This window comes from Bactrocera neohumeralis, chromosome 4, assembly GCF_024586455.1.
Source record: "Bactrocera neohumeralis isolate Rockhampton chromosome 4, APGP_CSIRO_Bneo_wtdbg2-racon-allhic-juicebox.fasta_v2, whole genome shotgun sequence".
In the NCBI taxonomy this organism is placed as follows: domain Eukaryota; kingdom Metazoa; phylum Arthropoda; class Insecta; order Diptera; family Tephritidae; genus Bactrocera; species Bactrocera neohumeralis.
This window is the reverse complement of record NC_065921.1, coordinates 75,145,265-75,171,338: the sequence shown is the minus strand read 5'-3', so window position 1 is coordinate 75,171,338 and position 26,074 is coordinate 75,145,265. Positions and strand designations below refer to the sequence as shown.

Here is a 26,074-nt window from a genome sequence, read left to right as displayed (position 1 = left end):
AGGTGTTCAGGAAATTCAGGCTCCATGTCGCAGAACAGGAAATCTGCACAAGAAGCAAGGAACACTTAACCTTCTACTTGTATTATATATATAATAGTAATGATGCTTATAAAAACAATGGAAGTGTTAACATAAAAAATCAGCATTGATACAAATTAAGTTTTATAGTTGATCTCAAGCATTTATAAGCGAAGACTAATATTTTTCGCCATCACTGTACCTATATGCTCATAACCACAATTACTAATTTTTGGTGCGCGTGTTTATTAAGCTCATTTGTATTAATAAATGAGCATGTAATCAACTCTGACTAGGCGAAATCAGAATTATAGAGTGAGTTAATTATAAAAGTGGCAATGAGATAGTATTTTGGTGTAACTGTATCAATTTATGGTGTGTGAATTCAAAGTAAATGTGAAACTTCATTGAACTAAAACTGAAGGTTTAATAACCATGACTTAAACAAGACTTACTCATTCGGTATATAACCTTTTTTTTAACCAGAGGTGAACTGATAGTTGGCTGCTAACTAGACATTGTGCAAATGGTCCAAAATCTCAGTAATTAAACCAACAGTTTGTAGTAATTTTCTGACCAATTTTCTAATGGTTCAATTAGTTGTTAAATGACAAAAACAAATTGAGCAGAAATCATGAAGTAAACTCGGTTGGTGTTAGGTTAAGTTAAGAGGTCGATCTAACAGAGATATTACTTGGACAGCTTAGAACGCCGGTCTGTTGTGGTACCTAAAACTCCTACATAATAGATCATAAGACCCTTACAATTCGACAAAACGCTTTGAGACTGTTATAATGTGTTAATTCTGCTAAGTCTTTTGGTTCGCCGAATATAAGACTACCAAGATATTTTAGCCTCAAAGGCTGCACACTAAAGAAGAAAGTGCCTGGATGTTTCAATCTCTCCCTCTTTCATACAGTTTTGACAACTAGCGTCCGACAACAATTTTAGCCTTACCGCATGAATTCCTATTGAACAATGTCTAGTAGAAACCCGAGCTATTGCCGCTAGATAAATTTTTCCAAAGACCTGCTGAAAGCACGTGAGTTCCATTGTTCCAATGCTAGTACGCAAGACGCCAAAAATACCCAACTCGGTCCCATTTAGATGTGATCGGGGAATGGCGTCCTCTCGTAATACCGCTATGACCAGGTAGCCAATTGAGTCTGATGATAAAGTAGCTTAGTACTATTTCTAGTGTTAATAGACACCCCTTGACTAGCTTTCAGCACACACTTCGCTTGTATTGCCGCTCTGCTGTCAGAGTGAATGCGTACCTCCTTGAAAGAGTCTGCACCTCGTAGCAGTTCCTCTACGGCCACCTTAAAAGCAGCCACTTATGGCTGAAAACACTACAGTGGTCCAGTAGTCTAAAACTAATATTGACGAATAGCTCCTTACAGAAAGCTCGCCTTCTACCTTCTCTCCTATATTCAATGCATCTATAAAAGAAAGCTCACAGCGCGTCATCTTCAGCCCCTATTCATATGTAAATTCTTCATACATAGGTATGTGAGCAGCTGCGCTAACGCAACTAAATCCTTGGACGATGTCCAAAGCAAGTAAAAGCTTTTCCTTACCGACCTGCAGTTAGCCCAGAAGAGCAGCGTCAGAGCAAAGATAACCAAGACCCAGAACATTCGTATGTCATGTAGTAAATTTATGAAAATGAAACTGCATACGAGTACAAAAGAAGACAAAAAAAACAGAAAAAAACTCACTGAGCGGATGCCTATGCGTGGGACAGAAGCGCAGTTAAACTGACCATATCACAGGGTCGCGAACTTGAGAGTAAAGGAAGCAAGGACATGAAGATTTTGAAGTGAACTAAAACGGCTAACTAGCTTCAGCCTCAGCTCATGCTGGAACTCTAAATCCGATGCAGCAATCATTAGCGAGCAATATAAGATAGCGTAAGATGGAACATGGCTCACCTCAACAGCAGAAAAATTTATCCAAATTTCTTTCCATAATTCGATTTTTTTGTGGACTATGGTGATTAGGGAAGGTCAATTGTATGTACAAGGTGAGTTCCAAAGTAAACAGGACTTTTCGAATCTAGCGCCCCCTGGTGGCGCTATCTATATGTCGACTGGTGCGTTAGAATCTGTTATCTTTATCGATTGTACAGTGAGTGATTTCATGACATTTCATCGATTCGAAGTGAAGTTATTGAGTTTTAAGTGTCAGTATGTTTGTGTGATCGGTGCGAAAATGAGCTTCGAACAAAGAGCCAACATTAAATTTTGTTTTAAAATTGGCAAAACTTTCACCGAAACGTTTCTATTGATGAAACAAGTTTGTGGCGATGATTGCCTATCCCGTAGCAGAGTGCACAAGTGGTTTAAACGTTTCAAAGTGGTCGTGAGGACATACATAAATGACGCTCAACATGTGGGCCAATCAAAATCTGTGATCACTGGAAATTCCATCGAAACTGTGCGTGAATTCATCAAAAATCAGCCGAAATCATCATTGAAATTCATGGAAATGGATTTGAACATCTCTAAAACATCGATTTATCGCATTTTGACCGAACACTTGGGCTTACGAAAGGTGTGTGCACGGTTTGTTCCGCACAAATTGACTGACGACCAAAAATTGCTCAAAATCCAACATTCGAAGGATACCTTTTGACCGACTATTTGACCAATAATCACATTTTAACCATTAACCACTGCCTGTATTCACCTGATATGTCACCGTGCGATTTCTTTCTTTTCGGAAAAATATATCTGCCAATGAAAGGAAATCGGAATGCAGACTTAGAGGCCATTCAAAAGGCTTGCACCGGCATACTGGTGGCCATACCGGCCAACGAGCTAAAACACTCGTTCGACATGCTTTTGGACCGTGCAAGAAGCTGTATTGAAGCAAAAGGAGACTATTTTGAATAAAAAAATTGATTTTGCCGAAAAAAAACATTTGTTTTTATTATCAGTTTTTAAAGTCCTGTCTACTTTGGAACACACCTTGTACATATAATTTATTGGTTTCCGATCCTTTGGTTGACGTTTTTTACCTTAAATTATTTCTCTGCCTTTGAAATTGGCACTCGTTCCCTCGAACTAAGCCCTTCCTTACTTGTTATTTAAACGCATTATTCACTTATGGTAATTCTGTGGTTAGATTTGAGGTTCGTTTTTATCGTAAAAACCAGAAAAAAATACAAAAAATATTTCTAGGCAACAGCGTGACAGCTGTCGGCGTTCTCATTCAATCAAATGCATAATTGAAATGCAATCAACTGGTTGCGGCACTATTTACTTAACGGAATAATAATGACACGCTTTTTATAAAATTTGTGCTTTTTTTGCAAACAAGCAGTTGGTGATGCGTATCCAAAATACCATTTCACCGAAAATTGCACCATTGAGCCACACAAATTTGATGCTGAATATTATGCAACCAGTCAGTGAAGAATTTCACAAAATTAGCATTTGATTAGGGGCACATCAAATATCGAAAAAATGTGCAAAAAAAATGTGAAAAAAATGTGAATTCACAAATATTAATATTTAGAAAAAATATTTCATATTACGTTAAAATAACTTTGGTTGCACAGAAGCTACAATACCCTTCAGATATAAGGAGTTTTTATAAGATGACTTGATTTCTAACTTTCAGCTCGCATGGCAGCTACCAGCTATAGTCCAGTTTACTTGGAGCTTATAGCGATGCCTCTGGTAATAATTTATGGCAAATTTCGCGATGATACTTTGTCAATTTGATCATTCACCTTTCAATTTGATCACAGTCGTAAGCAGATTTTCGAAGTAAAAAAAAACATTTGCAAAGTTTCTGGTTGGTATCTCTAAAACTGACGGACTAGCTTGCATATACAAGTATATATATATACATATATATAGTATATACTATAAATAGTATAGAGGGAAAGTCAGTCGAACCATCCTAAAGCGATTCAGCTCGTCACACTGATCATTTATACGATTATATGTATATGTTTTATGGGTTATCCGACGTTTCCTTCTGGCTGCTACAAACTTCGTGGCAAACTTAATGTACCCCTGTTGAGGGTATAAAACTGAATTGCGCTCGTTAAAGTATTTATCTGCGGCTTTATGGCTGATCAATTACACTTTTATTGATTCATCTCATTTGATTTTCGGTTAATTTAGGCAATTTTTTGTTAATCGATGCGAATAATAAATGCAAAATTCCGCAGTGGCAAGTGTTTTAAAAGCTATTAGCGAGAACTCGAAAATAACGATGTACACAGTGAGTTCTGATATATTTTGGCGATTATTTATTAAATATAGCAAACACAGAAATATTAATAATTTTATTCAGCTTATAAAAAATATGAATTCTAATTAAGAGTAATATAACAAAGTTTGCTGCAAATGCGAGTCTGTTCATTCACACTCTGGCTTTATTGATTTGGTAATTGTTTGGCATACCGTGTTACTGGCTCAAGAGCAAGTTTTAAAGCTAGTAATAAAGATGTGTTTTAAAATTCTTGAAAATATATTTTTTTGTCAGACCGTGTCAAATTTGTCATAAATTTAATTGCAAGTACAAAAGTTTCCTAACAGAAACACAATCGCTTCAATTGGTAAGTTTATTTCGTGATATGATTCAGTTACCAGATTATTGTTAATATACTGACCATATTTTTTGATTGACACACTTAGTTTGACAACTATCGCTTCAACAATTCTTTCAACTCTAGAATACAATTAGTTGTCTTCGGTTCGTCAAGTGTCGGAGAGTAGTGAAACGAACAAACTAAACCTGGTGTTCGACCAAATTGGCAACATTTGTGTTTGCGGTTTTTGCTTTGGTAGGGAAACTCTTTTTTTACGCGACAAAACATATTAGCAACTCCTTCATTTCTCGCCTATATGCTATTAGAATATATTTCCAGCCTGAAGCTTTCAAAATCAGCACTAACTTGTTTAAACTTTATTTTTTAGGAGTAAAATGTACATCGATATATGTCAAAATCGTGTCAAAATGCTTTCTTTTTTGCAATATATTTTTTTATAACTCTTTAAATTTCTATCTTTACTAAAGCTTTTTACCTACAACCTAGTTTTAGCATTGTCTTGCTGATGTCAAATTTAATGACAGCAGTCGTCAAATCAATGAAAATATCTGCTGCCTTAATTGTAAAGCACTGTATGGCACTTGTATAGCCAAATTAAGAGCGCAGTGGGAAAATTCCAATTTCTGTTTGTCAACGAAGTTATTGTGAAATGTGGAAACATATGTCATTGAAAGTATATTTATGTGCATAAATTCAGTAACATTAAATTTGGCATATTGCAAACTGAAATATTATTAGTATCCAATATACGTAAGTGTACTTATTTTAGGTTAGGTTAGCTGGCTGATCTTGGGATCGCACTTGAACTGTCCTTTATTAACCCATAAAGATATAACTTCGCCGATCGTATAATTCGGGAAAGGGCCTTGAGGCCCATACCAATTTGCTTAGGCGTTTATTTTCTATTCTCTTCAGCTCACTGGGATATCTGAAGGTGTGCGCTTGCAAACGCTGTACAAACAAAAAGGAAGAGTTGAGATATTTTCACCTCGTCTGATAAGATTCCCAACCTTACAGCATGAACGCTGATGGGCAATGGCCTGTTAAAATTCCCACAACTAGGAAGAGCCTAGGCTTACTGGAGGCAAAGAGCTGGCTGGATCTCTAGAGATCGAATTTGAAGCAAAAGGATTTTCCGACAGCGTTTGAATCGATGGTAACCTAACTCTGACCAAGATCCCGCTGTTCTGTTCCCACGACGGATCTACGTAACTGGAATGGAGCCGGCTTTTTTTTCCGGCCGAGGAATGTTAAATCGGCAGAGTTCTGCCGCTACAACAACAACAACATTCCGTGAAGCGTGCTAAGTTCTACCTCGTTAGCTTTACAGGTACTTGCGATTCTGCTGTTGCCTGGTGCCCCAACTTATCTTATCATTAAGTGGTTCGATGCCACTGGCAACAAGTTTGATATTCTTTAACGAGCTTTGAATGCACGGGTAGTGTGCTCAAAGTTAGTATCGCTAGCTTCTGACATTATCTTCTATGAGGGAGACTCCGGAACAGTAAATGGCAGCAACGTCGACTTGAAAATCACTGCAATAGTCAGGTAGTCTGAAACTGACAACATAACCTTCTTTTCTTCTTCAAGGGCTTCTATGTATTCACAACTTATTCACAAGTATGTGAGCAGAAAAAAAGGCCGTCATAGTTTGGTAACTATGAGAGGAGAGAGGATTTTCAAATTTTCAGAGACATGTTTATTTAAAAGCCCACATTATCTTAGTTTGATGGAATATAACGGGCTTGATTATGGTGTCGTAGATAGCAAAAGAGAGTGAAGAACAACATTTGTGTGTATTGTGTGTAGAAATTCCCTCAAAAATAGCGCGGTTGTGTAAACTGACATTGAGAATACTAAAAGCTCCGTCAGGAATGGGAAGGACCTCTCCGAGCCGTTCGACACCAAACAAGGTTTCAGACAAGGCAACCCCCTAACGAGCGACTTCTTCAATCTATTGTTGGAGAAAATAATTCGAGCTGCAGATGCTGAATAGAGAAGGTACCATCTTCCATAAGAGTGTTCAGCTACTGGCGTAAGCCGTAAATTTGATATCATTGACCTCAACAACCGCGCCGTTAGTTCTACTTTATCCAGGTTCGACAAAGAAGCGAAGTAAGAGGGTCGCTTGACTCCCACGTCACTGTTGACATTCATAACTTCGGAGTCGTAGAGATATACGACGACATTGGCATATGTAGTTCAGCGAATTAAGAAACAGCGGCTACGCTGGCTAGTGCATGTCGTCCGAATGAATGAAAACACTCCAGCTCTGAAAGTATTCGACACATACCCGGCGGGAGAAGCAAAGGATGCGAAAGACCTCCACTCCGCTGAAAAGATCAGATGGAGAAGGACCTGGCTACGCTAGGAATCTCCCTTTGCACCAAATAGCGAAAGGAAGAACGACGGGCGCGCTGTTATTAACTCGGATATAATCTCGTAAACGGTGTAAAGAAGCAGAAGAAAAATATTCTAGTTTCTGTGCAACCGAAGTCAGCGCTTTTTCGTCTTTTTGTTTAAATATTAATATTAGAAATTTTTTGCTTTGATAGAACTGCAATTAAATTTTGAACTTTTGCTGCTGTTGAAGTAAAATAAACAATGTAAATCGAACTCTTGCTGCTTACCTTCAAATGCGCAATTGCAAAATACATTCCCAGCTCAATATTTGAGACAGTTATTCACACATTCATAGGTAACTGTAAGTAAAAGAAATTTCGAAATTGCTTGTTAAAAATTAATTAAACAGTCAGTTTCAAAATATAGTGTTATAAGTCAGTAAAATACATTGAAATGTAATGAAAACTAATGAAGATGCTATGTTAAAGAAATCAAATCAAAATCAAATAAATTTCGTTTTATTTATTGGCACACGCCATTGTAAATGAAATAATAATAATTTCTTAAAGTTGCAAAGTTTTTAGTTTCACTGAATAATTGATGTGTTTGATATTACAATTTGATAAGTGAATCAAATTTATATTTTTCAAGTGACACAAACATTTGTTTACTTCCATCTCAACATAAGATTTCAACTTTGATTGGTGCTTAATATTTGCTAATATGTGAAATGGCTTAAGTCGATTAAAGCTCTAGCGAACAAGTATAATTGTAGGCAACATACTTGCGACTGCAGGTTTGTGTCTTAGCTTAGAAGTACTGAGACACCGGAGGACTTGATTTACCATATATAAATCATTCTCGAATAACTTGCCTAAATTTTTGTTTAAAATCAAATTACTGGCTTTAGCTTAAGTCGACTTAAGCTATTTTAACATAATGCCGAAGTAACAGTGAGAAAATCTTGCTTTCTAATTGAAATGCCACAAACTTAATTATTTTATATGTTTTTAATTAAATTAACCTCTATACTTTTTACCTAAATTGCCTTTTTCGCATATTTGAGTAATTTTTCAAAGACTTTATGGTCTGTACTATCACCCAGAAGCACTGCCGAGCACCTATATATTTTACACACATAATTTTCTAAAGTGCATTCTCGTCATAAACATATTTGCATGCAGCAACATTGAGTTAAATTAAAAGTTTTGACCATTCGAATGCCACTTAAATCTCAGCGCTCCATTAAGGTAATTAAATTTTAATTTGCCATTTTCAAATGTAGTTAAAGTATAAAAGCCAATAAATAGCAAGCCAAGCATAAAAGTTCGCAACTAGCGTTGTGGCCTACCTTCAGGCGCTATTAAATACACACTAGTAATGTTGTTTTCCTGCACATTCTATACTTTAATGAAACGTTTAGGATTCCAACACGAATTTTGGAAGTTTATTAACTAAATGTAATGAGAAATATCAATTGATTATGGTCATATCCCTATCTTTTGAATTATGGAATAACTCCCTAAAGGTAGGCAACATTTAAACTAAATGAAATTGCTAAAAAATTGAGTTAAACGAAAAAAAGATATTATAAAGTGCTATAACTGAGGCATAAGTTAAGCTAAAAACGTGTGGTTTGACAATTTTCGAAAAGTGGCGTTACCAGCGTTACTGTTGTTTATGTCAAAGTCAAGAAAATATAGCAGTCGTAGCTGAGAGTGTACACGAAGACCGTGAAGAGTCGGTTCAGCACCGTTCGCAGTAACTCGAACTGACATATGGAACGACTTGGCGCATTTCACGTCGAGACCTTAAAATGAAAGCGTGCAAAATATAGCTTGAGCAAGAACTGAAGCCAATCAAGCGTCATTACTTCGTTTTGTGGCTTCTTGAAAAGTTCCTAGAAACTTCGACGTTTTCGAGCCAAATTTTGTTCAGCGATGTTTGCCATTTCTGGATCAACGAGTATGTAAACAAGCAAAACTTATCAGATTTGGGGCGAAGAGCAACCTGAAGAGATTCAATAGCTTCCACTTCATTCAGAAAAGACAGCAGTTTGCTGTGATCATCGGTCCCTATTTCTTCAAAAATGATGCCGGTGAGAATATAACCAACAATGGCGACTGTTATCGCGCCATGATTACCGACTATTTGGTGCCTGGAATTAAAGCTCGTGGTTTTGGTGATATTTCGTTTCAACAAGACGGCGCCACTTCCCACACTTCGCATCAATCAGTGAACTTAATGTGAGAACACTTCGGTGAGCAGATAATTTCACATTTTGGGCCGGTCGATTGGCCACCAAGATCTTGTGATTTCACACCGTCAGACGTTTTTCTGTGGAGTTATGTAATGATTAAAGTCTATCAATTCCGCTTCGATTCAGGCCTTGAAGCAAAACAACACGCGTGTCATTCGCCAGTTATGAGTTGAAGTGCTGGAACGAGTCTTCGAAAATTGGACTCAACGGATGAATCATCAGGGATGTAGCCGCGGCCAACATTTGAAAGAGATAATCTTCAAAAAATTAATGCTAAAGAATTTTCTTTCGAATGTTAACAAACATTCCCATTTGAATTTGAGGTTTCTCTGTTTTTCTGTTTAAAAGGTTGGGGAATCTCAAAATGAATTACACCAGAACTTTGACCTACTATACTTGACGTAACCTGAATTGGGTATAATAAGCTTTCTAATACCCAAAAGGAAACCTACGAGTTCCTTTAATGTCTAGATATAAATAACACTGGCCTTCACTCATTTTGGTGCCTAAGATTTTATACCCTGATTTTGGATGTATTTTGTGAGTTGATACGAGAAGAAGTCACATTTTCCATATCAGCTCTTGTTCATAAGAAAGAAGAAAAAACATCTAGTAGCGGGTTTGTGGTTCAGCCTACCTACTATACCGACTACTGATGCGCACAGAGCTGCACCAAACCAAACAATTTTTTTTGTAGGCCAGTGTAATTAACGTAACTAGTTGAATCGTTCTTGCCATGTACGTCTGTCTGTTCATTAGTATATACGCGAATTGGTTCTTCAGATTTTGAGATATCGATCTAAAATTATGCCTACATCCTTTTCTCATCAAGAAATCGCTCTATTAGCTGGAATCCTCTATATTGGAGCACAAAAGGTTATAGCTGCCATACAAATTGACCTACCAAAATGAAGATAACGATCTTTTCATAATATTTTATGGTATACATATAAACTTATGTATATATATGTGTTTATCCAACATACTTATATAAACATATGTATATATTTATAACTGTATACGTAGATTGTTATATATATTTCTGGCCTAATAATGTAAATAGGCCTATTTATCAACGAAAAATTTTTTTTTTATTTTTTTTATTTTTTTTTTTTTATTTTTTTTTTTTTTTTTTGACGATTGCTGTTTTGTTTCGGGTTAATACGCATAGATCCATGATTCGTCACCTGTGACGATCTTATAAACGTCTTTTGAAGCACCGCGATCGTATTTTTTCAGCATTTCTTTACACCAATCCACACGAGCCTTTTTTTGAGCGATTCTCAAATTGTGCGGGATCCAACGAGAACAAACCTTTTTTACGGCCAGGTGTTCATGCAATATCGAATGTATGCTGGTGGGAGAAATGCATAGGCATGCCTCTATCTGAAGGTATGTTACATTACGGTCTTGCATTATCAGTTCACGTACGGCATCAATGTTTTCTGGCACAACGGCTGTTTTTGGACGACCTTCACAGAATTCGTCTTTGAGCGAGCGTCGGCCACGATTGAATTCGTTGTACCAGTTTTTCACAGTGCTATAGGATGGTGCTTCATAGCCATACAAAGATTTTAGTTCATCGATGCACTCTTGTCGTGATAATCCACGTTGAAAGTTGTGAAAAATGATCGCACGAAAATGTTCACGAGTTAATTCCATTTTTTGGCCGAGATGAATTTTTTAATTCACTGTAAATAAAACAATTCACGATTAAATGACAAAACGTTCTGAGTGATGTTATGCTAAAAAATGTCAAACTTTCCAATGGAAATGTCAGATTGCACCTGACAACACTTAGTGTTGCCCTAGGCCAGAATATATATAGCAGCCCTCGTATATATTGCGATTTCAGGAAAATTGGAAACATTTTATGCATACAGAAAAGTTCCTGATCAGAAATCGCCTAACAAAATTTGTTTATTCACATGCCAGCAAGCCAAAAATGCTTTTAGGCGCTATACATTACTTCTAAAGCACTTTATATGCATATGAGTATTACTGCTCATAAACTTCAGTACAATATTGATGCAACACACACACAAAGTGGAAATAAAATAATTTGATCAACGTAAACTTGACCGCAAAGTGTAAATAACATGGATTGTCCAAAGTACATAGTTATGTGTATATACGTATAAACTTTAATGAATATATCTGCGGACATACATGATAATACAATATATATAAATTTTACTTATACATATGTTTGCATATATTCGCATGTCCTTCCACACGATAAGCCAAATAAAGCGCAAATCTCGCAAAACTCCATTATGTTGCCAAAGGAATTTCTCCACTTTTCTGTCCTCGAAACATGAATCCGGTGTTAATGAACTTGCACAGCTGTCGGTTAACATACAAAAATTGCTTGTCAATTTGATGTGGAATGTTCTGGCTACACACGCACACATGCACACTGATGTATTTTTATTTATATATGTATATGTTATTATATAGTTAAATAAAGATGAGCTTGTATATTAACATATTGCATGTTGAACTTCGCCTGAGGCACGAATCCCACTATCAGCAATTCAATTACGAAATTCCGATTAAAGAGCATGCGAGGACAAATATTTGTTGAGGAAGGCATATACACACATACATACATATAAGCATGCATATTTGTATTAACAAGTATATGTATTTTTAGATGAGAAGAATTTCGCTAAGGATATGCTATTCCTTTGAACACTTCAAATGGGGAAAATGTGCAATCAACTGTTTTTGGGTTAATTAAGAATTTGTGGCTGATTACAGCAACTATGGTTATTTCTGAGAAATTATATATTTTGAATCACTAATGTTTAAGGAAACATTTCCAGACATGTGTGAAAGACAAAATCATTAATGATAGCGAAAACCATTTGTGAAGAGAACTTCTCAAATAAAATCGTTCTCCACACAAGAACTAGTTTATATAGCAGCTATATGCTATAGTAGTTCGATCTGGAAAATTTTATTCGGATATTTTAGCCTTGCTTCAAGCTATAATCCACGAGAAAATTCGTAAAGATATCTCGTCAAAAGAAAAAGTTTTCCAAACAAGGATATATATTTGATCATTCAGTTTGTATGGCAGCTATAAGCTATATTGATGCGATCTAAACAATTTCTTCAGAGATTTCATCTGTTTTCGGGCAATAATCCATGCCAAAAGTCGTGAAGATATCTTGTCAAAAAATTTCATACAATGACATGTTTTATATTGTCCCGTTTGTATGGCATCTGCTTTGGTGATCCGATTTAGAGGATTCCGACAAAAAAGCGGTTTTTTCTTAAGAAAATAACGTGTGAAAAATTTAAGAGCGATGTATTACAAATTTAGCGATTAATTTATGTATATATATACAGACAGATGTAAAGATGGTCAACATTCGGTTTGTTAAACGTGAGTACCTGTTGACGACAGCCTTAACTGACGTCCCTCAAAAGCACAACGGCTCAAAGCAATGCATTTATCAGCGCCCTGAAATTGCCAGCAATTTTTCAGTACCGATTTGCAGTATGGAATGGACACACTAACCAGCTTGGTAGGCTTCGAGGGCCATTTAAAACCTCTGCCGTACTTTGTGTCCGGCACTCGTTTGCAATGAAACTCCACATTCAACTGCTTAAGTGTCAGTTCGTTCGCATTTGGCTTTCAACCACAACCACCACGATATTCACCGCTGAGCCAGTCCTCATGAGCAGGGTGGAGCGAGCTTTAAGGGCTCTTGCACCGTGTGGTACCAGAATTAAGTTTCCGGTCGGATTCTACGATCAACTCTTAGCCGAAACTATAACCATTAAAGCTTCCATACTGCTCTGGACTAGTGACTAGAGGGTGGTCTCTATACGCATATTACACGCACCCGCCATTCCCAAAAGAAGCTAACTTTAACACCCAGTTAAAAGCCTTCGCCGTCTAAACGATTCACGCCAAACGATTATAACTGATCGGCATTCAGACTAGTAGATATCACACCGCCAACATCTAATCGTCCAGCTAAACGTACAGATTCCTAATATCCGAGCACATCAGGCATTCTGCAATAACATGCATCCAATCCTCGAACAGCGCCACACAGAAACACTTCGATCAGATATTAGATAGGTGCCTCTGATGCAAAAATGCATTCAGAGGGTCATGACCCGTAAGCAGAAAATCCAGACTCCGACACAACCTGAGTCTGGGTTACCATCAACAAACATAACATTCCGGATGTACTAGTAAGTCACCCGGCTGTTTAAGCTATTGTCTCAGCCGTCTTGCTTTACATACTCCTGATCCTATCACCGAGAAGCCACTTTTTCCTTAGATATCCCTAGCATCCGTCAAAAATGTGCGACATACAGGCAAACATGGAAGCATCATACAACGTTCTTCGAGAGGAGTTTTCGGCAATGCGAGAGCGTCTTTGCTGTTTCTCACCATATTGTAGCTCCATAAGTGGCACAGGTCGCCAATAAGCCAAGATATATGGTGCGAACAGCATGGCGCCCGAAACCCCGACTACTACGAAAAAATACTTTGCCTAAGATTGCCTGTAGTCGCTCCTTCAAATTCGCCAAGTGTGGAGGGAAACGCATTCTTTCACTCGTGGTCAGTCTCAGGTAATTGACTTTCGTCACATCCCTGTTGCTGACTCCGTCCACCCGGACAATCGGTGGACGAACAATCTGCCTTTAACAAACGTTACTAGCGTTTTTTCCATCGATATGTCAACCCCCTCAACTAAACTTCGAGTGTTTTGAATTTGTAAATATTATCCTCATGTCCGCCCTAACTCACACCCTGAGCGACCTTCAACTAGGAAAGTCATTCGCATAAACACAACACTTACAGAGGTACTCGAGCTATCCAAGCAAATAGTTCAGCATGAAATTTCAAATAAAGATGGCACCCTGCAGATAGCCACCAACCACTCCGATCTCCAAACTCCCATTCATGGCGACTAGAGGTTCATTTCTGTCCGAAAAGTAGCTACGCCAAAGAGTAATTTCCGCACAGCCAAGCTTATCCAGTCGTTGCACCACTCGATCACAGCTTAGGTGGTCAAACATCCCCTTAAAGTTAACAAATATGCCAGGGATGTGTTTGCTGACATTGCCCCTGACAACATTCTGAACATAAAATCATGCATCCTCTATACTGCGTCCTTTCCTGAACCCATACTGCCTATCCGACCACATACCCCGCGTTAGCTCCTGAAGCCGTTCGACCATAACTCTTTCCATCACTTTTCCAAGTACTGGAAGGAGACAGATGCCCCGATAAGAACGAGGATCGCTCCTGATCTTATCAAGGGACTTCAAGAGAAGAACAAATATTGCATTTTTCCACTCGCATGGAAAGTATCCCCCCCAGATGCACTTCTTTTAAATGGTCTTCAGGTATTCCGGAATGGTCAGACGGACGTTGATAAAACTTTGTCTGTTCAGATAAGCTTTGTAAATTAAGTTTTCTAAGAAATAAGAAGGCAGTAAAGCGTCCGCTGATTTGATTAAGCAGGACATACCAGCAATTAGGTTCAACTGTCGTTGCATTACTTACAAATTTGTTTCATTAGATCTTATGGCTCTAGTCTTTTACTCTTGCTGAAGTTCCAACAGCAAATTTGGAATCTTAAAGACCGGGACTTTATTCATAAAATCACCGAACTGCTGACTCAGTGTCGCTTCTTCTTTATGTATGTATACTTATAAGACAATTTCGGCGAATCTTTTCAGATGTTTTATTCAAACGTTCAACTGTGTATCGATGGCTAAAGCTGGAAACATCTGATATGTTACGCCTAAGGGTTTTGACACAATAAAGACATGTGTATGCTATAATCTTCTGAGTGGATATAAAAGAATTGGCATAATCTAGACATAAATATCGTCACCTAAAAAGCAAAAACGAAACCGAAAATCGCTTTCAGATATAATAACCTATATATAACCATATATATAACCACAATATGAGTGTATGGTAACCAATATATAACCACAACATGAGTGTATATGCTAACCAATATATAAGCATTTTATAACCGAAACTTAAATTTTGTTTCAAATGAGTGAGTTCTTTATATCGTTTTTCCTTCGCCTGTAAACTTATGAAAGGTGATGTTACGTTATTTTGCATTTTAGGTGACGAAATATTGACTCCATACTATTAAATTTTACCTAAACTGAACTTCAAAAGAAAAAAACTGTAAGCTTTAAGAAATTTCTACCAAATATCTGTTATGTTTTTCCTCATATTATTCTCTTTAGCAAACAAGTACATACTTATGTATGTATGTCATTTGAAAACCTAACAAATACAAACGCTGTTTGGAAAATATACATACTTTCACACGAATATATATACTTGTACGTTAACATTTTGGCAAGCAAGCCAGAGTAAGCCGCAAAATCCTTTGGCACTTCTTCACTTAAGCATTTACGCATATTTTATCACGCTTAACCCGACTTTTGCTTTTTTTACTTTTCCTTTCAGCAACACATTCACATGCATATATGTAAGTATGTTTGTATGTCTATGAATTTGCGCTCATATCATTCCCCTTTCACACTCGTTTGGTATTTTTAATTTAAAATCAGCTTTGCTTGAGTATTCGAAAGGATTTTCTCCGATTGACTTGGCTTGACTCTGACTTTGACTTTGACGTTTACTGGCGGCCGAGTGGCTGAGCAGTGGCATACAAACGAGCCAGCCTACTGTTAGCAACAACAAACCGTGCATAAATTTGTGTGAACACGTGTGCCGATGTGTGTATCTGTAGGCTTTTTTGTGGCCTACGTGCAGGCATTTGTGGTTTAGGCGCCTTTGATTTCGCCTAGTTTAGCAGCGTGCTCTTGAAGAAAAAAGCTCTTGCTAACAAGCATGTAGAGAGGAAATAAGAAGGAATGGCTTAGAAAAATAGGAAATGATTTCAATGGGTTTTAAATTTGACTTTTATTGGATTGAATTAAGGCTGACAGCTTTCACCACAGCAAAGTAGTGGTTATAGTGTGTGCGGAAGCGGAAGAAGAGATGTTGTGTTTGCATATTAACGAGGAGAGGCCGGAATGTAACTCTGTAAAGAGACAATTTCATAAATATTTGGCATGTTTTGGGTCTTTGTATGCTGTCAACTGCTGTAAAAGTCGGCTGTTCCAACGAGAACAATATTTTAAAGCAACAACGTAAGATAATAGACTTGCTCTAGTTTTTCTACAAATAAAAAATGAAAGCAAGTTTTCCAAAGTTGCCACCAAAACCAAAAAACTAAATAGTTACCTTACCTTAAATTGTAAGGTCTATTCTCTTCATGGTTTCCGAACTAAAATGTGTAACGCAATGAAAGCTCAGAAACGTATCTTCCAAGTCACAGATATGCAAAAACCAAACAAACCTCTGACAGACCCGTCCCATTACCGACCACTCTGCATGTTAGGCTCTGCCGGAAAAATTCTGGAGCAGATCAGTTACCAACGACTAAGTAAGGCGGTTGTCGACGCCGGTTGCCTTTCCCCAAACCAATTTGTATTCAGGAAGATAAGAACAACAATCGTAGCGCTGACCCTAGTTAATGCATTGGCTGGAAAATATGGAATTCACAATAAAGTACTGCTTGGTTGCAACCCTCGATGTCAAAAATGTCTTAAACTCGGCATCTTGGCCAAGTGTACTGAGTGCGCCAAACAACTGGTCTAAACTAAAGGACTAACCTTAGCAGAGAGACCCAAGAATTGCTCATTCTGCACAAAAGGTGCAAGTAAAAGCATTCAGCCAGTCATCAAATATTTGGGAATTGTTCTTGATGCAAGATTGTCGTTTAAAGTAGACGTTACTTATGGCTTTTCGAGTTGAGACCACTGTCTCCGAATTTCGGTAGTAAATTTTAATAATTTCGACTCGTTTTTGGATCGTACATCTTTCCATGAAGAAATGGGAAACCTTTCTAAAGAAAAATGTCAAAAGTGCCAGAAAAAATATGGCGTCATCTGCTGTCCCTATTGGTCTACTTTTGTAGCGTCTCCATTGAAAAACCAGTTACTTGCGAACAAGCTACAAAAGTATGCAGAGCTCTAACCCGGTTAATGCTCAATACCCACGGACCAAAAAAATATGAGGGAAGTCTGATAGCTGGAGTATTAAAGTCAGTTTAAGGCCTTCGAGATTAAGTTGTATCGGCGCGTCCCATTTTCCACATATACCATTTGCACATTAAAAGTATGCTCTGTGTTCCGTCGGTATCCAAAAATGCTGCCTCTCTACATTCCTTAGCTAAATATCTCATACAACCCTTAAATGATAGAGTAAAAGCCACAACTCTAAAAGAGAAAACCAGAGCAGATACTGTGACGCGCTGGCAAAAACGATGGGAAGTGAACCGAAATGGTCGCTGGACATTCCGACAAATCCCCAACAATGAGCCATGGCTAAATACAAGTAGACTGCACGGTGCAGTCGGCTTTCACCCAACCCCAATTTTCAAAAGACACGACTATATTAAATCATATTTGTAGCGATACAAACAGAAGACAATGACAAATGCGATTATTGCGGAGGTCAGACCATCGTGAATGTAGAGCACAATTTGTTCCATTATGAAAAATATGACCAAGAAAGACAGGTTTTAAAAAACTCATTCAAGATAGATCCACACCCAGAGAAATTAGTATCAAATGGTGGAATTACTAGACAAGTGGAAAGCCGTGTGCGAAGTAGCAGTCAAAGTAATGAAACATCCAAGAGCTGGAGAGCAACATCATAGAAGATAACCACAAAATGCAATTGACAACTAAAACACAACACACGAACCACGACTGGAGCAGTCAAGATGGGTTTGGAGACACACACTTTAAAAGGTGAGGTCGCTGTACACGAGGCTTGCAACAGAATGCATTAGGATCATCAAGTAAGTATGAATAATACTCAATCATAAAAGTGAATTCTTCGATTTTTACAATGTCTGAATTTATTGAACAAAGAAGTGCGATACTCATACTGCATTGGTTACAGCATTGGTTACTGCACTGGTTACTGCATTGGTTATTCGTGGTCACTTCGCCACATTTTCGACTAAGATAGTGCCGCAACCAACGCATTCGCCTCATTTACCATCATGTAACTTCTGGCTATTCAGCAAATTCACATGACCACTCCGAGGACACCGTTTTGACTTAATGAGGGATATAAAAGCTGAATCGAAGAAGGCTCTGATGCCCATTAGGACGGAGAATTTTTTCAATTGCAATGATGACTGGAAAATTCGTTCGCATAAGTGTATTGCAACGGGTGGGGATTACTTTGAAGGAGATGAAATAGACAGTGGTTATTTTACCTTTCAATTTGCTCATTCACCTTTCAATTTGCTCATTCACCTTTCAATTTGATCATTCACCTTTCAAATTGATCATTCACCTTTCAATTTGATCACAGTAGTAGATGTCACCGACAGTCATACCAACTTAGAAATATAATAAAAAATATATTGCGACGATTGGGCTCTGGCTCAAAATTTAAATTAAAAAGTTGTTACTAATTTTTGCCCACAGCAATAATAATGTTAATAATCATGGAATATGTTGTAGTATAAATATTAAAACATTTGACAAATTAACTCGTAAGTGTGGCTCTTAGGTAAATGAGATTACATTTAAATTAACAGTTCAAAGCACTTTTCCTATTAAACCACACACACATTACGCTCTCTATCACTCATAAACATTTGAGTAATTAAAATATTTTGCATTCACGAGCAGACATTCCTGCTTTAAATATTGCAAAATGCAATTGATAATTTGAAATGTCTTGCAAAATTCGCACTATCTTGAGCTGTAATTACCACACGTTGTAATTTACTATGTATTGCTTGCCACATATGCGCTTGCAACAATATTTCGTGCCATTAAATTTATGCATAAATCAATTTGTAGTGGCAAATGGCATGTCAATAGTTTCGAAAATTTGAGTAAAATCATAAATCATAAATGCAAAGCAAGCAAACAGATATGATGCATTTGGTGTATTTAGTAAAGGAAGCGCATTTGTTGTTGGCTAACCTGTTTGGATGTGAGAAAATTTATCACAGAGAACTAGAGTTGTCAGAAATGCACAGATGATTTTGCTAGGTGAAATTGAAATTAATTTGAAAGAAAATTAGAATTTCTGGCGCAAATATATTTCTGTATATTAAGGTGTCTGATACTTCTCAAGTTGTTGGTTTTTTATTGCAAATGACCTCTGAAATTCAATTTTTGCTTTAAATAATATAAAAATGCTGTTTATTTTCCTTTTAAACTGCACCTCAGTCATTTTATACTTTTCCCATATATTTTACATGTTATTTTTTAGTCTTTTGCCGTAAAGCTTATATCTCCAACGTAAATAAATCTACAACTTTGAAAAAGTGATATTTAACTACAAAACTTTCCGTTTTACAAAAAAGCTGTGGCATTTTTTTCTTTAAAATATTGCTTTAAAAGTTATGCACAGTTAAAGTTATGCATCAAATGTATAGCATGTCATATGTAGATGCTGCATAAAGTACGTGGCACACCATGTCGTATGAGCAACATAAAATGTATGAATCACTTGTTGGTTCAATCGGGTCAGTTGACGTGTACCTTTAGCTGCGTATAACATTTTAAGGACTTATGCTATGAAAAAAATTTTAAGAACCTTTTTTGTAGAGCGAAGAATTTTGTATTGTAATATCAATATCTTAAGGTCGTAGGTTCAGCTACTTTGAAGATAAAAAAATTATTGCAAAGGATCAAAAAAATCCTTAGAAAATTTTTGGAGATTGACAAATTATGTTTTAGAATATCGCTTTACCAAAGTTGTAGATTGATTTGCTTAATGTCATATATTAAAAAAAGTTGATATATTGGGTAGTCGAAAAAAGCCTTTCGTATTTTATCAATCACATTGTATATACCATATAGTGTTGGAAAGGCTATCATCATTGGTTCCTAATGTATATACCCATTAAACCAAAAAAATAAATAAACGAAATATTGTGTACATGTCAAGTTTAAAAAAAGTTCAAAAATTTCAAAAATCGGTTTAAGTAGTTCGAGCTATGGTTTTTGGTTCATAAGCTAATATACCCTTCAATTTAAAAAAAAAGAGGTGCATTTGCCGTTTTTTAGTAACTATGTGTTCACGTTTCGGTTAACGGACTTTTAATGATTTTCAACATAACCTTTGTATAGGAGGTGGGCGTGGTTATTATCCGATTTCTTCCATTTTTGAACTGTACATGGAAATGCCTGAAGAAAACGATTACATTGTTGCCTTAGAAAATAATCTGTACAAAAAATTTCGTGAAGATATCTTGTCAAATATGCCCCTCCCTAAAGTTGTACTTTAATAATGACACTTTTGATTCCGATCGTTCAGTTTGTCTTGGAAGCTATATGTTATAGTTTCATGATATCTCGATATCAAGTTACAGTTGCACGGACGACAAATGACACAGGACGGACGGACAGACAGACATCCGGATTTCGACTCTACTCGTCACCCTGATCACTTTGGTATATATAACCCTATATCTGACTCTTTTAGTTTTAGAACTTACAAACAACCGTTTGTGAACAAAACGACTCTAGCAACTTTGTTGCGAAAAACTGAGGGACTAGTTCGTATATATACAGACGGACAGACGGACATGGCTAAATCGACTTAGTTCAACATACTGATATATATATGCTTTATAGGGTATCCGACGCTTCTTTCTGGGTGTTATAAACTTCATGACCTGACCAGGACCATGACATAAGCAGCCTTGACATCGCTTAGGAGCCTAATATTCATCATTAAACGATTTTGAATCACTTTAAAAAGGCTGACTACAAAAAGAAGCTCGATGTTTGGGTGCCACATGAATTGTCTATGAAAAATTCATCATACATCTGCTATTCTTTGCTGAAACGAAGTGAAATCGAATAATTTCTGAAGCGAATGGTAACAGGAGACGAAAAGTGGATCTACGACAAATAATACATTAAAAAAAGAACATGGTCCAAGCGTGGTGAAGCTCAAAAAATGGTCGCAATGCCAGGATTGACGCCTCGAAAGGTTATACTGAGTGTTTGGTGTGATTGGAAAGGAATCATCCATTATGAGCTGCTACAGCCAGGACGAACGATCGATCCATTTTACTGTCAATAACTGTTGAGATTGAAGCAAGCAACGGAAAAAAATGGTCAGTATTGATCAACAGGGCTTCGTTTTTCATCAGTACAACGCTAGATCACACACATCTTTGATGACTCGGTAAAAACTGGAAGAGCTTGGCTGGAAAGTTTTGATGCATCCACCATATAGCCCTGACCTTGCACCATCGGACTACCATTTGTTTCGGTTCAATGCAGAACTCCCTTAATGGAGTAAAGTTGGCTTCAAGAGAAGCCTGTGAAAATTACTTGTCGCAGTTCTTCGCCGAGCAACCAGAAATGTTTTACATTGATGGAATAATGTCTCTAGTGAAAAAAATGGCAAAAAGTGGTCGAGCAAAATGGTACATATTTGGTGCATTAAAGCTCATTATAAATATAAAAAAATAATTTGAAGTTTGATTAGAAATACGAAAAGACTTTTTCGACTACCCTACTATATATATATATAATATTTACACTCTATAGTCATACATATATCACTTAATCACTGTTATTGATGTTGTATTTGCTTTGAGCCACGCTTTGCGAGCATTTGTGTAAGGCTGTCAAATAAATGATAATTACACGAATTTGAAATCACTTATGAGGCATAATCGCAGACAAGAGCTAAAAGCATACTCGTACACACATATACAGCTATATTGGTACATACGAACACACATATTATAATAGAAACATATAGATACATGCATATACCAATACCAGCATACATCTCTAATATAATATATTATTGCCAAGTCGAAATTTCACTGTTGACTGAGCAAATATTGAGCGATAAGCAACTTGCCGTGTGTCTACAAGATGAAGTGCCTAAAGTGAAAGTGAAAATGATTGACATGTCTAAAATTTGCCAAGCCCGGCATGAAGTGAAGCGTATCGTGTTTGGGCTTTAAAGCGATTTAATTACAGCTATAATTGCACTAGTGAGTGATATAAGAAATAAACTGGTGTGTATTGGTTAGTGAGTCCGTGCAAAACATCAAAAGTCTTGAAAGTCTGAGGGCAAGCGTAATCCAGCTATGAATTTTCGATACATAACGCGCATATAAAAGGTTGTCCTTAATATTTCGTAACATATTTTATGAACACAGTGTTAAATTTTTTCCACAACTGGCAGTTTAGTGAGCAAAGCCGTGAGACTGGTGCAGATTTCATAGCGATGGCAGGCTTAAATTGCTATTCAAGATTTCATCTACAAACTTGCATAGGTAAATAATACATAAATGAATAAATTTCTAGTTGAAGTCTTGAAGATCTATTGTAACCTGATTTATTTGTGACCTTAAATAGAAAATATAGTATTGAATGATCTTTACAGTCATCAAGAGGTGTGCCATGTCCGCCACATCCGCTGATTCACGGAAGATTGGCTGGCCACCAAGTTTTTATTGTGGTATAAGTTGACTAGGTAAACTCAAACACATATTTCAGAGCTATGATTGTATATATATGAGCCTTATAAAGAAGCCACATTAGTATATAAACAATTCATTGAAGTTTCAGGTCCTCAAACCGAAAAACTAGCAAGCATTCCATTCGATTCGTACTGAAATAATATGACTCGTTACAGGGGATACTAGCAGGTTCAGCTGCGATCAATAAAAATTTGACAATGAACATGTGGGCCAATCAAAATCCGTGATCACCGGAAATTCCATTGAAACTGTGCGTGAATTCATCAAAAATCAGCCGAAGTCATCATTTAAATTCATGGAAATGCAATTGAACCTCTCCAAAGATCGATTTATCGTATTTCGACCGAACATTTGGGCTTACGAAAGGCATTTCAAAGGTGTGTGCACGGTTTGTTCCGCACAAATTGACTGACGACCAAAAATTTCTCAGAATTAGTCTCATCGGTCGACGCTTGTGACCGATTATTTGACCAAAAATCACATTTTAACCATTAACCGCTCCCCATATTCACCTGATATGTCACCGTGCGACTTCTTTCTTTTCGGAAAAATGTATTTGCCCATGAAAGGAAAGCGTTATGCAGACGTAGAGGTCATTCAAAAGGCTTGCACCGGCATACTGGTGGCCATACCGGCCAACGAGCTAAAACACTCATTCGACATGCTTTTGGACCGTGCAAAAAGCTGTATTGAAGCAGAAGGAGACTATTTCTAATAAAATAAATTGATTTTGCCGAAAAAAACATTTGTTCTGTATTTTTTTTAAGGTAGTAGTCTGGTCTGGTCTAAAAATCGAATTTTTTTTGCTTAATTTGAAAGTACAATGTCTTGCGAATATACTGTGAAAATTTCAGACAGAAATCTGAAATACTTCGGGAGTTATGACAAGTTTCCTAGAGCGCCTCGGAGTTCTCTCTCTCGGAGTTGTTGAACTTGAAAAGCGTTTTTCTCTTTCTTATTTTTCTGGTCGGCACGGGTCTTAGCTTTTTTTTCTACTGAACCGATTGAATTTTAACAGGCTGTTCTACACACTTATGGTTCTCCTTGGTACTAACGAGACTTTTTTTCCCCCCTAACTTTTTATTTTACAACCCTTTCTTTGCTAAAATAAAAGGACTTTTTTTCAAAGTCCGCCATTTTGTTATTTACTCTTGAAATTTAACTTCAGTAGTTCCGACCAGAATGACATGTCTATAGATTAAGAATAATCAAGAATATTTTATTTGAGATAACATCAAGTGCCAAAATCACCCGGACCACCCACGTGCAATTTTTTTTGAGGTTCCAACAATATTGCAGATAATCATCAGATCATATCAGCTAATGAATTACGTGATCTGGAAACCACTTTAATGCCAAAATTAAAAAAAAAATGTATAAAATTATTAGCAAAACATTTTAAACGAAGCTGGTAGATAGAGAAAAGTTCCTTCTTTTGATGTTCGTATTGCTATCTATTAATATTTTGTATTTCAAGGCGCGTTGAGTTTTTGCTATTGTTGTTGTTATAATGGTTATCTAGTTCCCGTTAGGATGTTAGGATTCAGAAAAGTTTTCATCGATGTCGTCCAACGATCGGCCCAGGAAACGTGCTGTTTCGACCTTGCCGGACTATAGGGAGAGGGGTGTGAGATGTGTAGGGTTGGCTGCGCTTGTAAACAGTTGGTTGGTGTTATGCGGGCACTCGTTGCACACTTGTATTTAATATGTCGGAGTCGATTCTGGAGCATATGGGCCTTACTCTGCACTTTCACTGCATCCAGGCGACATGCTGCTACGGCGTAGTTAAGGATCGGTCAGCTGATTGCCTTGTATGTTGCTAACAACGTTTCCTTGTATTTACCCTATATGCTTGAGAGTTTTATTGCGGCTTTGTACTTTGACAATAATTGCGGCCGTGTGAGGAGTGGAGGACAGACTTTCGGAGGTCACATCTAAAACCTTAGGGCTATTGGCATTCGGAATTTTATCGCCCTCAACTGCAATATTAAGGCCAAGTCTGTGCTCCTTCGTCCAATTAGTTAATATGGTCGCTGTGAATGTAGTAGGGGAGAGTGTGAGGTTCCGCGCAGAGAGGAAGGTCGAGGAGATAGCCGTTTAGGCGCGTTAAGTCATTCCAAACGATGGCCAAGCCAAGATTGACTGTCATGGTGGTTTTGCTAGAGTTTTGGTGGCATTGGCAGGAAATCACCTACTATGAACTGAATTCCGGCTACCAAAGGCCAAGTATCATACAAATATATGGCGACTCGCCTGAAGCGCCCAGAGTTTGGTTGGGAACTTTTTATGCACCCATCTTATAGAACGGACCTGACAACAAGTGATTACCAACTTTATTTGTCTGCTTATTTTCTTAAAATACAAATATGAATCACCCTGTTTATACAAAATATGTCTAGAGTTGTGTGTAACTGTTAAAATTATGCCACAATTACTATGCTACAAAAGTAATCAAATAAAGACGAGGAAATCATACACCGCTTGGACCACAAAGCATTTAAGAAACAGAAAATCGCTGCTCTGGCCAAAAACGCCTCAAACATTCAGCCGAAAAGCATCATATAACAAAAAAATAATATTTTTTCTCTATACCACTTTGACACACACTTTTAACATTTTGCCTTGCACTGTTATCGTGATAATACACCACGCACACATATACATACATATTTCGACATAAATACAAAACCCGAAATCCTACACAAATCGAATCAGTACAAATTTGATGCGATTAACACGAAATCTCTGCCGGCTGCGGGCCGCATGCGGGGCGTGTGCTGCGCAATCAAAAGAGGCGCGCCACAAACCAGGCATACAAATGAGTGTACAAATGCTGGAAATAAAAACGAAATTGAGAAACAGCAATAATTCCATTTGAAACGTCAATAAAAGTGAAGTGAATTGAATTTGTGGCGGCCGGAAAAGGAGAAATATTTTTTAAATTTATTTGATTGAAGAAATTTGCGCCAACAATGTACAAAAAAGCGATTTTATTTCATGTCTATGTATTGGATGTATATGTGTGGCGATTTGTCTATTTCTGCGGGGAGATTTTGATAATGTGTGGCTGATAAATGCTCGTGTATGCATGCCATATTTTATGGTGGTGATAAAGAAATTTGTGCTAATAAAATAGTATGAAATAAATTTATAATTTATATTTATTAAATTTTGACATTTTTAGTAAATTTTGTTGAGCTCCACAACACACTTTCATATTGCCAGCTAAAAGCATTAAACGTTGTAAAATTTTTCGAAAGGAGTATATGCAGTCTTTTATTTGAAAAATATGAGTTAATCGCAGACTGAGAGCTCTAA

At 37.1% G+C, this 26,074-nt stretch overlaps 1 protein-coding gene across 3 annotated transcripts in view; it reads right to left on the bottom strand.

The window, feature by feature from the left end:
• LOC126756675 (uncharacterized) overlaps positions 1–26,074 on the bottom strand; it is a 382,720-nt gene that overhangs the window by 132,077 nt on the left and 224,569 nt on the right. For all 3 annotated transcript variants that reach the window (XR_007666623.1, XM_050469912.1, XM_050469914.1), the window contains exon 2: positions 7,219–7,290. The gene's annotated coding sequence lies outside the window, so the exon portion shown is untranslated. The remainder of the gene's footprint in view (positions 1–7,218; positions 7,291–26,074) is intronic.